Source organism: Sinohyriopsis cumingii, chromosome 18 (genome assembly GCF_028554795.1).
Source record: "Sinohyriopsis cumingii isolate HCF-2022 chromosome 18, ASM2855479v2, whole genome shotgun sequence".
In the NCBI taxonomy this organism is placed as follows: domain Eukaryota; kingdom Metazoa; phylum Mollusca; class Bivalvia; order Unionida; family Unionidae; genus Sinohyriopsis; species Sinohyriopsis cumingii.
This window is the reverse complement of record NC_142978.1, coordinates 41,166,551-41,177,491: the sequence shown is the minus strand read 5'-3', so window position 1 is coordinate 41,177,491 and position 10,941 is coordinate 41,166,551.

The following is a 10,941-nucleotide window of genomic DNA, read 5'->3' as shown; positions in this document are numbered from 1 at the left end:
ACGCTACATAGATATGCTGTATCATATCACTACTTGAACAAAAGGAGGCATGACACTACACAGATATGCTGTATCATATTACTACTTTTACAAAAGGAGGCATGACACTACTAAAAGGAGGCATGACATAGATATGCTGTATCATATTACTACTTGGACAAAAGGAGGCATAACACTACATAGATATGCTGAATCATATTACTACTTGGACAAAAGGAGACATGGCACTACATAGATATGATGTATCATATTACTACTTGTACAAAAGGAGACATGACACTACATAGATATATGCTGTATCATATTACTACTTGTACAAAAGGAGGCTGTTGTTGTTGTTGTAGGGTTTAACGCCATTTTTCAGCACAAAATAGGCTATACATGGCGGCCAGTATAAATGGTGGAGGAAGAACCCTGGAAAACTCAGGGAAGAACCACCGACCCACGAGAAGCTACTGGCAGGCTTTCCCACGTACCCACGCTAGCCGAGCCTTGGACTCGAACCCACGCAGACAGAGGTGAGATGGCAGTGATCCGGGACGATGAGCGCTTTAGACCACTCGGCCACTCGGGGCCCCACAAAAGGAGGCATGACGCTACATAGATATGCTGTATCATATTACTACTTGGACAAAAGGAGGCATGACACTACATAGATATTGTGACGTTTGCACGCATTGGGGTGGGGTTCTTCCAATATAATTTAATTAAATTATGATGAAAGTTCCACCCTGGCTCGTGAGGTTAGAAAGTTAAATTAGTGACGAGGTAGATTTACAGCTCTGAGCCCCCAGTCAGCAATGCCGACGGTTAAATTATAGAGAACACAAAGATGAAAATTCAATCAATAACAATTTAATAAATTCAATTAATTAAAATGATAACTTCCAATCACTCGTCTTTCCCTCGACCAAGTGACAGCCTAATTCATCTCATGATTTACAGTGTGAGTTTGATTTTCCCCCTGTCCTTGCATCTACTCATCTCTTTCTTTCCTGCTAATTCCTTCCTTCTTTCCGTTCTTCTAACTCCTCCTTTGTCTCCGTTTCCCTCTCTACTATCTCCTCCTCCAATTTCGCTCCCAGACTTCAACTTCTTCTTCTCCTTTCCTCCGTCTCTCTATCTGAGACTACGGGACCAAACTGTAACTGGTCTGTCCTTCAAAGCTTCCTGTGAAAAACCACAAGGCGTTAACATATGTTTAATCGAATCTCACCTCACACTATATCAACAATTAATCATCAGGTAAGGCCATAACAGTTTCTGTCACGCATGTGTACACATCAAAATTCCCACACACTTCTTGCAGGGTAAACAATAGCGTAATAACATGGTATCAGCGAATTGTCATACAGACATCAATACATTGTGTCACATCAGTATATACACATATATATTTAATCTCATGGTACTACAATCTGACAACAATCAGATGCATGTCTGTACATTACAAATATTCAACAATGGCAAAATCTATAATCATATGAACACATGTGTTAGTCTACTATAAAATACCCACATAGCGAATTACAATATTAACTCTTACGACGACTAGCAAGCTATATAATTCTTTACAAATATCAACTCATTTCTTCAAAATATGCAAACATATTAACAAAACAAAGTAATTCTTTGTACTACGATTCTAGTAATAATAAAGTATGCATACGACTTACAATTAAAATGCAGTCGCATTCCACAAAGACCGAACAAATATCCCACTGACCTTATTTGAAGCTCTCTTTACTTAGAATTTGCTGCTCTAAGATTTTCCCGCCAATAACGAATGGCTATTCGGAGTTACACTAACCTCTCCTCTGGGTAATTTCTCTTAGTGAACTAATTCTTGCCGGAAGACGCGGAGATATCATTCTACCCAAATCAAGATCTCTCCCCATCTCGATTCTGATTGGTTGGCGCTGTGACCCTGTCCAATCGTCTTAGCGGCCAGTTCAACCCATCTGTCTGTCTGCAGGGAAAAGAAGTTAAGACACTCCCACTTCTTCAGGCAACTTCTTTTGATCTTGGATAAACATTTCCACACCTAGGTGATAATTGGCTATCTGTGACTTCACAACTCCGAGGTCTGGCTCTCCACTTCTAGCTATGGCAATCTTACATAATGGATTAGTGCTAGCCTGCGGCAATGTTTAACATCAAACAATGGCTTGTCAGAATTACTTTGATTATACATGTTTCAACTGGGCTACTCTGGGTCGGGGTAAACATGACAGATATGCTGTATCATATTACTACTTGGACAAAAGGAGGCATGACACTACATAGATATGCTGTATCATATTACTACTTGTACAAAAGGAGGCATGACACTACTAAAAGGAGGCATGACACAGATATGCTGTATCATATTACTACTTGGATAAAAGGAGGCATAACACTACATAGATATGCTGAATTATATTACTACTTGGACAAAAGGAGACATGACACTACATAGATATACTGTATCATATTACTACTTGTACAAAAGGAGGCATGCCACTACATAGGTATGCTGTATCATATTACTACTTGTACAAAAGGAGACATGACACTACATAGATATGCTGTATCATATTACTACTTGTACAAAAGGAGGCATGACATAGATATGTTGTATCATATTACTACTTGGACAAAAGGAGACATAACACTACATAGATATGCTGTATCATTACTACTTGTACAAAAGGAGGTATGACACTACATAGATATGCTGTATCGTATTACTACTTGGACAAAAGGAGGCATGACACTACATAGATATGCTGTATCATATTACTACTTGGACAAAAGGAGGCATGACACTACATAGATATGCTGTATCATATTACTACTTGTACAAAAGGAGGCATGACACTACATAGATATGCTGTATCATATTACTACTTGGACAAAAGGAGGCATGACACTACATAGATATACTGTATCATATTACTACTTGGACAAAAGGAGGCATGACACTACATAGATATGCTGTATCATATTACTACTTGTACAAAAGGAGGCATGACACTACATAGATATGCTGTATCATATTACTACTTGTACACAAGAAGGCATGACACTACTAAAAGGAGGCATGACATAGATATGCTGTATCATATTACTACTTGGACAAAAGTAGTGACATAAAACGAAGGCATGACACTACATAGATATGCTGTATCATATCATATTACTACTTGTACAAAAGGAGGCATGACACTACTAAAAGGAGGCATGACATAGATATGCTGTATTATATTACTACTTGGACAAAAGGAGGCATGACACTACTAAAAGGAGGCATGACACAGATATGCTGTATCATATTACTACTTGGATAAAAGGAGGCATAACACTACATAGATATGCTGAATTATATTACTACTTGGACAAAAGGAGACATGACACTACATAGATATGCTGTATCATATTACTACTTGTACAAAAGGAGGCATGACACTACATAGATATGCTGTATCATATTACTACTTGTACAAGAGGAGGCATGACACTACATAGGTATGCTGTATCATATTACTACTTGTACAAAAGGAGACATGACACTACATAGATATGCTGTATCATATTACTACTTGTACAAAAGGAGGCATGACATAGATATGTTGTATCATATTACTACTTGTACAAAAGGAGACATAACACTACATAGATATGCTGTATCATTACTACTTGTACAAAAGGAGGTATGACACTACATAGATATGCTGTATCATATTACTACTTGGACAAAAGGAGGCATGACACTACATAGATATGCTGTATCATATTACTACTTGGACAAAAGGAGGCATGACACTACATAGATATGCTGTATCATATTACTACTTGTACAAAAGGAGGCATGACACTACATAGATATGCTGTATCATATTACTACTAGGACAAAAGGAGGCATGACACTACATAGATATGCTGTATCATGTTACTACTTGTACAAAAGGAGGCATGACACTACATAGATATGCTGTATCATATTACTACTTGTACAAAAGGAGGCATGACACTACTAAAAGGAGGCATGACATAGATATGCTGTATCATATTACTACTTGGACAAAAGGAGACATAACACTACATAGATATGCTGTATCATTACTACTTGTACAAAAGGAGGTATGACACTACATAGATATGCTGTATCATATTACTACTTGGACAAAAGGAGGCATAACACTACATAGATATGCCCTATCATATTACTACTTGGACAAAAGGAGGCATAACACTACATAGATATGCCCTATCATATTACTATTTGGACAAAAGGAGGCATAACACTACATAGATATGCTGTATCATATTACTACTTGTACAAAAGGAGGCATGACGCTACATAGATATGCTGTATCATATTACTACTTGTACAAAAGGAGGCATGATGCTACATAGATATGCTGTATCATATTGCTACTTGTACAAAAGGAGGCATGATGCTACATAGATATGCTGTATCATATTACTACTTGAACAAAAGGAGGCATGACACTACACAGATATGCTGTATCATATTACTACTTTTACAAAAGGAGGCATGACACTACTAAAAGGAGGCATGACACAGATATGCTGTATCATATTACTGCTTGGACAAAAGAAGGCATAACACTACATAGATATGCTGAATCATATTACTACTTGGACAAAAGGAGACATGGCACTACATAGATATGATGTATCATATTACTACTTGTACAAAAGGAGGCATGACACTACATAGATATCCTGTATCATATTACTACTTGTACAAAAGGAGACACGACACTACATAGGTATATGCTGTATCATATTACTACTTGGACAAAAGGAGGCATGACACTACATAGATATGCTGTATCATTAAAACTTGTACAAAAGGAGGCATGACACTACTAAAAGGAGGCATGACATAGATATGCTGTATCATATTACTACTTGTACAAAAGTAGTGACATAAAACGAAGGCATGACACTACATAGATATGCTGTATCATATTACTACTTGTACAAAAGGAGGCATGACACTACTAAAAGGAGGCGTGACATAGATATGCTGTATCATATTACTACTTGGACAAAAGGAGGCATAACACTACATAGATATGCTGCATCATTACTACTTGTACAAAAGGAGGCATGACACTACATAGATATGCTGTATCATATTACTACTTGGACAAAAGGAGGCATGACACTACATAGATATGCTGTATCATATTACTACTTGGACAAAAGGAGGCATGACACTACCAAAAGGAGGCATGACACTACATAGATATGCTGTATCATATTACTGCTTGGACAAAAGGAGGCATGACACTACATAGATATGCTGTATCATATTACTACTTGTGCAAAAGGAGGCATGAAACTACATAGATATGCTGTATCATATTACTGCTTGGACAAAAGGAGGCATGACACTACATAGATATGCTGTATCTTATTACTACTTGGACAAAAGGAGGCATGACACTACATAGATATGCTGTATCATAGTACTACTTGGACAAAATAAGGCATGACATAGATATGCTGTATCATATTACTACTTGGACAAAAGGAGGCATGACACTACATAGATATGCTGTATCATATTACTACTTGGACAAAAGGAGGCATGACACTACATAGATATGCTGTATCATATTACTACTTGGACAAAAGGAGGCATGACACTAAATAGATATGCTGTATCATATTACTACTTGTGCAAAAGGAGGCATGAAACTACATAGATATGCTGTATCATATTACTACTTGGACAAAAGGAGGCATGACACTACATAGATATGCTGTATCATATTACTATTTGGACAAATGGTGGCATGACACAACATAGATATGCAGTATCATATTACTACTTGTACAAAAGGAGGCATGACACTACTAAAAGGAGGCATGACAGATTTGCTGTATCATATTACTACTTGGACAAAAGGAGGCATGACACTACATAGATATGCTGTATCATATTACTACTTGTGCAAAAGGAGGCATGAAACTACATAGATATGCTGTATCATATTACTACTTGGACAAAAGGAGGCATGACACTACATAGATATGCTGTATCATACTACTATTTGGACAAATGGTGGCATGACACTACATAGATATGCAGTATCATATTACTACTTGTACAAAAGGAGACATGACACTACTAAAAGGAGGCATGACAGATTTGCTGTATCATATTACTACTTGGACAAAAGGAGGCATGACACTACATAGATATGCTGTATCATACTACTACTTGGACAAAATAAGGCATGACATAGATATGCTGTATCATATTACTACTTGGACAAAAGGAGACATGACACTATATAGATATTCTGTATCATAGTACTACTTGGACAAAAGTATTAACATAAAAAGTGATGGTGAGTACAAAAGGTCAAAGTCAAAGAAAATCATTATGCAACTAGATAATAAATATCTATATAAATAGAACATGAGCTTGAAAAAGTCATTTGATGGGCAATAAATACACAGTACAGGGTCTAATACAAAATGACACTTGTGTTGACATTCTAGGAAAAAACTAACATCATTGTTATTTCCAAACACCTGTTAAAAGTAATAAAGAAAACTGTACTTGTAAAAATAATACTTAATAATTACACCATTCAGTTGTATTGCAGCTTTTATTCACTTAGTCATAAAGTTATCATTGTAAGATTAGCTGAGAAAGACCCAAACATTACAATAAAAATGAACGAGATCAGCCCTAGATTTAATATCAAATAGATATTTAAAATCTTGGATTTACTCATCTGCCATATATCTTCATAAAATTATCAAGGTACAGGATCTGTGATGGTGAGGTTCAGAATTGGGTATTTTTTTTTTTCAATTTTCCACTGTTGTTTTCTTTTCCTAACAAAACAGGTCAATCAGTTACCATTCTGGAATGATAATTCAGTCTTCTGGACATTATGTTGCAATAACTGGCCACAAATTTTCATAAAAAAATTTATCGCACGACTATGACACAGGTGGCATTTTTAATAGTGGATTTAGAGATTTTCTTGAATTTACAATGACTTAGCTGAAAAAGATTTCTCAGAGTTACGGAGGAGATTGTTAAATCTCCTCGGGTACAAGACCATTTTACCAAAATCATTGCCTAAACAAATAGAACCGTGTCATTTACTACTGAACCTTAGAAGCTGTACAATGATCTGCCTAGTTGTCTTTTGCATTCAACAGCCTTGGTTAAACATGTACTTAACTGCATACACATTTGAAATTAAAAGCAACAAATGATTTCAAGGAAACACTGTAAAACTTCTGAAAACCCCTGTAAACCCCACCACCCATAAGCAACAAGAAAAAAAATCTAGAGAGAGATTATATGCTATAGGTCGTGAGTTTAGACGGGTTTTTTGGGGGGTGTCCTAGCTTGCGATACAAGACCATTATGTTTGTATGTTTGCAGGCATTGTTGAAATTACGCTTGTCTGCATTACTGTTGTTTTCAAATTAATTCTTGTAATAGTTACAATTTTTTAAGAATATATGAAACAGTAGAGGTTCTGATGCAGAATCTTTCCCCAAGTTTTTGTAGTGTAGATTTTGTCTTAGATTTATTCATTGATTAAATTGTTTCCTCTAAGGATAGTTAAATTCTACAAAGCTTAGCTAGTCATTCTGGTATCTTGATATGTGAATGAATTCTTATTTACATGTATGTACTGATTTGTTTCCATTTAAAAATCATTTGAGTGAATATGGATCTTAGAATACTGTTTTTTCAATCTCCATCATCAAAACATCAAAGGCAAGGCCACATGCCTGATTAATAAAGCCATGATATTTAAAAAAATTTAAATGTTCTATTGATTGTGTATACAATGAATAGCATCAGTCACAAATAAATTATAAGCAGACAAATATAAATGGCTTACCTACATACATTTAGGTATTTATAATTCGCCTTAAAAGCTGGCTCATTGTTTTAATGTGCAGAAATGTCAGATTAACCTATTGTCATCACTAATATGTGCTAGCATGTGTCAAAGTATTGTTTTAACCTTGCGTGCCCTTAGGACATTTTCCAGGGCTTTGTCTCCAGATAATTCGACTTCAGTATTTGCTAACCGTAATGATCATATTTCGGTGCGTGGTCAGGAATTTAGCAGCTGAAATATGTTTAACTTTGAATTGTGTTTCGGTTTGGGGAGGGGGAGTAACATGAAATTTAAATTTTGGGATGAAAATTTGTTAGTTGTTGAGGGGTTTAGTTTTTTTTTTTGGGGGGGAGGGGGAAATTATGGCATTAAAGAAGGAAAATTGGCACTTCCCAAAAAGTTTAGTCTTGAGGAGATTCTGGTATACTGAGGTTTGGGATTTGAGGGGTTTTGCTCTATTTTTTAAATTGACAAATAACAGTAGTAATCGAGTGGAGAATTTGAGGAAGTGACAGCAGTTAAAACTTTTAGTTTAAATTAATTACAAAATGTCCGGAAGATTTATTATTTGCAAAGAGAATGATTAATATTGATGGCTTCGCCACTCAGGTTAGTTGGGGAGGGTGACAAGAAAATTAAACCTTCAACACAAATTTATGAAGACTTTACAGAGCTAGAATGATCTAAGTGAATTGTGTGTAAATACTGTTACAACAAGCTCGAAACCAAATGCGTTCATAAAATGAGTGTTAACGATTGACACCAATTCGTTGTATATCTGTGTTATATCTATATAATTGTACTTGTACATGCATATCTAGGTTGCAACAGAAAACTGTTTTAGCATTATGAAGGATATCATTAAGTGTTGTGACACTGGTGACTACCAAGCATCGTTAAGTGTTATGACGCTGATGACTACCAAGTATCATTAAGTGTTGTAACACTGGTGACTACCAAGCATCGTCAAGTGTTATGACACTGATGACTACCAAGTATCATTAAGTGTTGTAATACTAGTGACTACCAATTGTATCATTAAGTGATATGACAGTAGTGACTACCCAAAGCTATATTTGGTTTGCCACAACTGAATGCAAAAGTTTCTGAGCTTTTTAAGATGAGTGGAACAGTGTTCCATCAGAGAGTTTTGTGGGTTGACGTCAAAACTGTATTCATTCAAAAGAAAGACATAAAGGAATCAAGGGATGTGTGTCAAGTAAAATAACAAATTTGAAGAAAGATCACTTATTTCATCATTAGGAAATTTACTTTGAAATAAATTTGCACACATTGTACAATCCTACTTTGATAAATAAAATCACTAAATTATTTCCTGTATTTTATTGTGGTTTAATCATGTGAATATTTTTGTTTTATAAAACACACCATTTCAAAATAATTGGTCTAGGCATAACAATGTATTCAGGCATGGACTACAGGTAATAAAAACAACATCGACTCCTGGGTTAAATTATACTGATGTACCAAATAAAAAAGTTCCCATTTTCCAAAAATACCGATCCCAAACTATATTAATGCCTGCCATTTAAAAGCATTTTCTCTGATTTTTATTGAATTTCAGAGGTAATTTAATTTTGTCAGACCGTTTTGGACAAAACTATGCATTTATAAGATCATGGAATATTTTCTCATTTCATAACAAACCTCATATTTCACACAAATTGTAATAATGGTGCTATTAATATTTAATATTAAAGTCATGATAATTAACACAGTATCGGGGGCCTAGTAATTGGAACTATTTTATTACTCTTAACATACAGACGTGTCCTCGGACTTGGTCAGTGTAGGAATAATATCCAAAATATCCAGATAGCAGGGCAATTACAATGATACAGAATGAGCAAATTGCCAGAAGACAGACTTAGCAGAGATGGTGCAGTGTGATGTGCACATGCTCTCTGTACATTTACTAGTGCACTTTCAAATAGCATTTAAATGTTTTGGATTTTTCATCTGTTAACGAAGTTTCAGAAACTTACAAAAGTTAATTTGATTGTTCTAGTGATATATTATTGGATATTTCAACCAATTTACCAATACCATGAATGACTCTTATTAATTACAACGTATAGATCCTGCTTTGCTCATATGAAGTCATGTGGCCAAAATGGTAGATAAACCTTAAATATAAAATAAAAAAGATATAAGCTTTAATATATGTGTTTTGTTGCAAATTTTCTTTTCTTCTTCAATCCCCAATCAAACTATTACAGAACAAAGAAGCATTTATTCGGATTTGTACAATTTAAAAATACCTGTAAGATTTGTTCTTGTTTTAGTGTTATAGATATTTAATTTGCATTGTGTGACTGACATTTGTCCATAACTGAGGGTTGGAGTTTGGGCCTACCTGACTAATGTCTTTCTGTAAACAATATATTACATAGCTAATTTTTGTCTATGATTGTATATTTAATTTAAAACAATTATTATTTATAGGTAAACATGTTGACTTGGATTTGAGTTCACATCATTGGTATTCCCTTTGGTAATAAACATGGTCTGCCTGATCTTTACCAGGTAACTTGCTAAAATTTAAGTTAACAGACCTCACCTTGTTTACGAAATTAATGGAAAACTCCATTAAGATAATATAGTATTTACAGAATCTGGTTATTGCTACATAGGTCAGGTGGGGAGGTATATAAAGTTGTTAAATCAAAAGTAGTATTTCTGTCTTAACATCTGTAGTGAAATCAGTCTTTAAGTTGGGTTCAGTTATTATTTGAGAGTAATTTGTTTATTTAAGTTAACCATTAAAATTACAAATTGCTCATTTATTTTGTGACAAAATCACTACTTTAGAATTACTGTGAATTCATTTTAGATTATATCAGTGTGACAAAACAAGACTATTGGCACATTAGCACATGCAAAACCATTGGCACATCAGCACATTCAAGATTAGAACTTATTTGAAACACCACTGGAATTCATTTGGAACACTCTAAACTTTTGGATTTGTTATAGAACTTTTATGACTGTTTGGGATTTAATTCACAATAATGTAAGT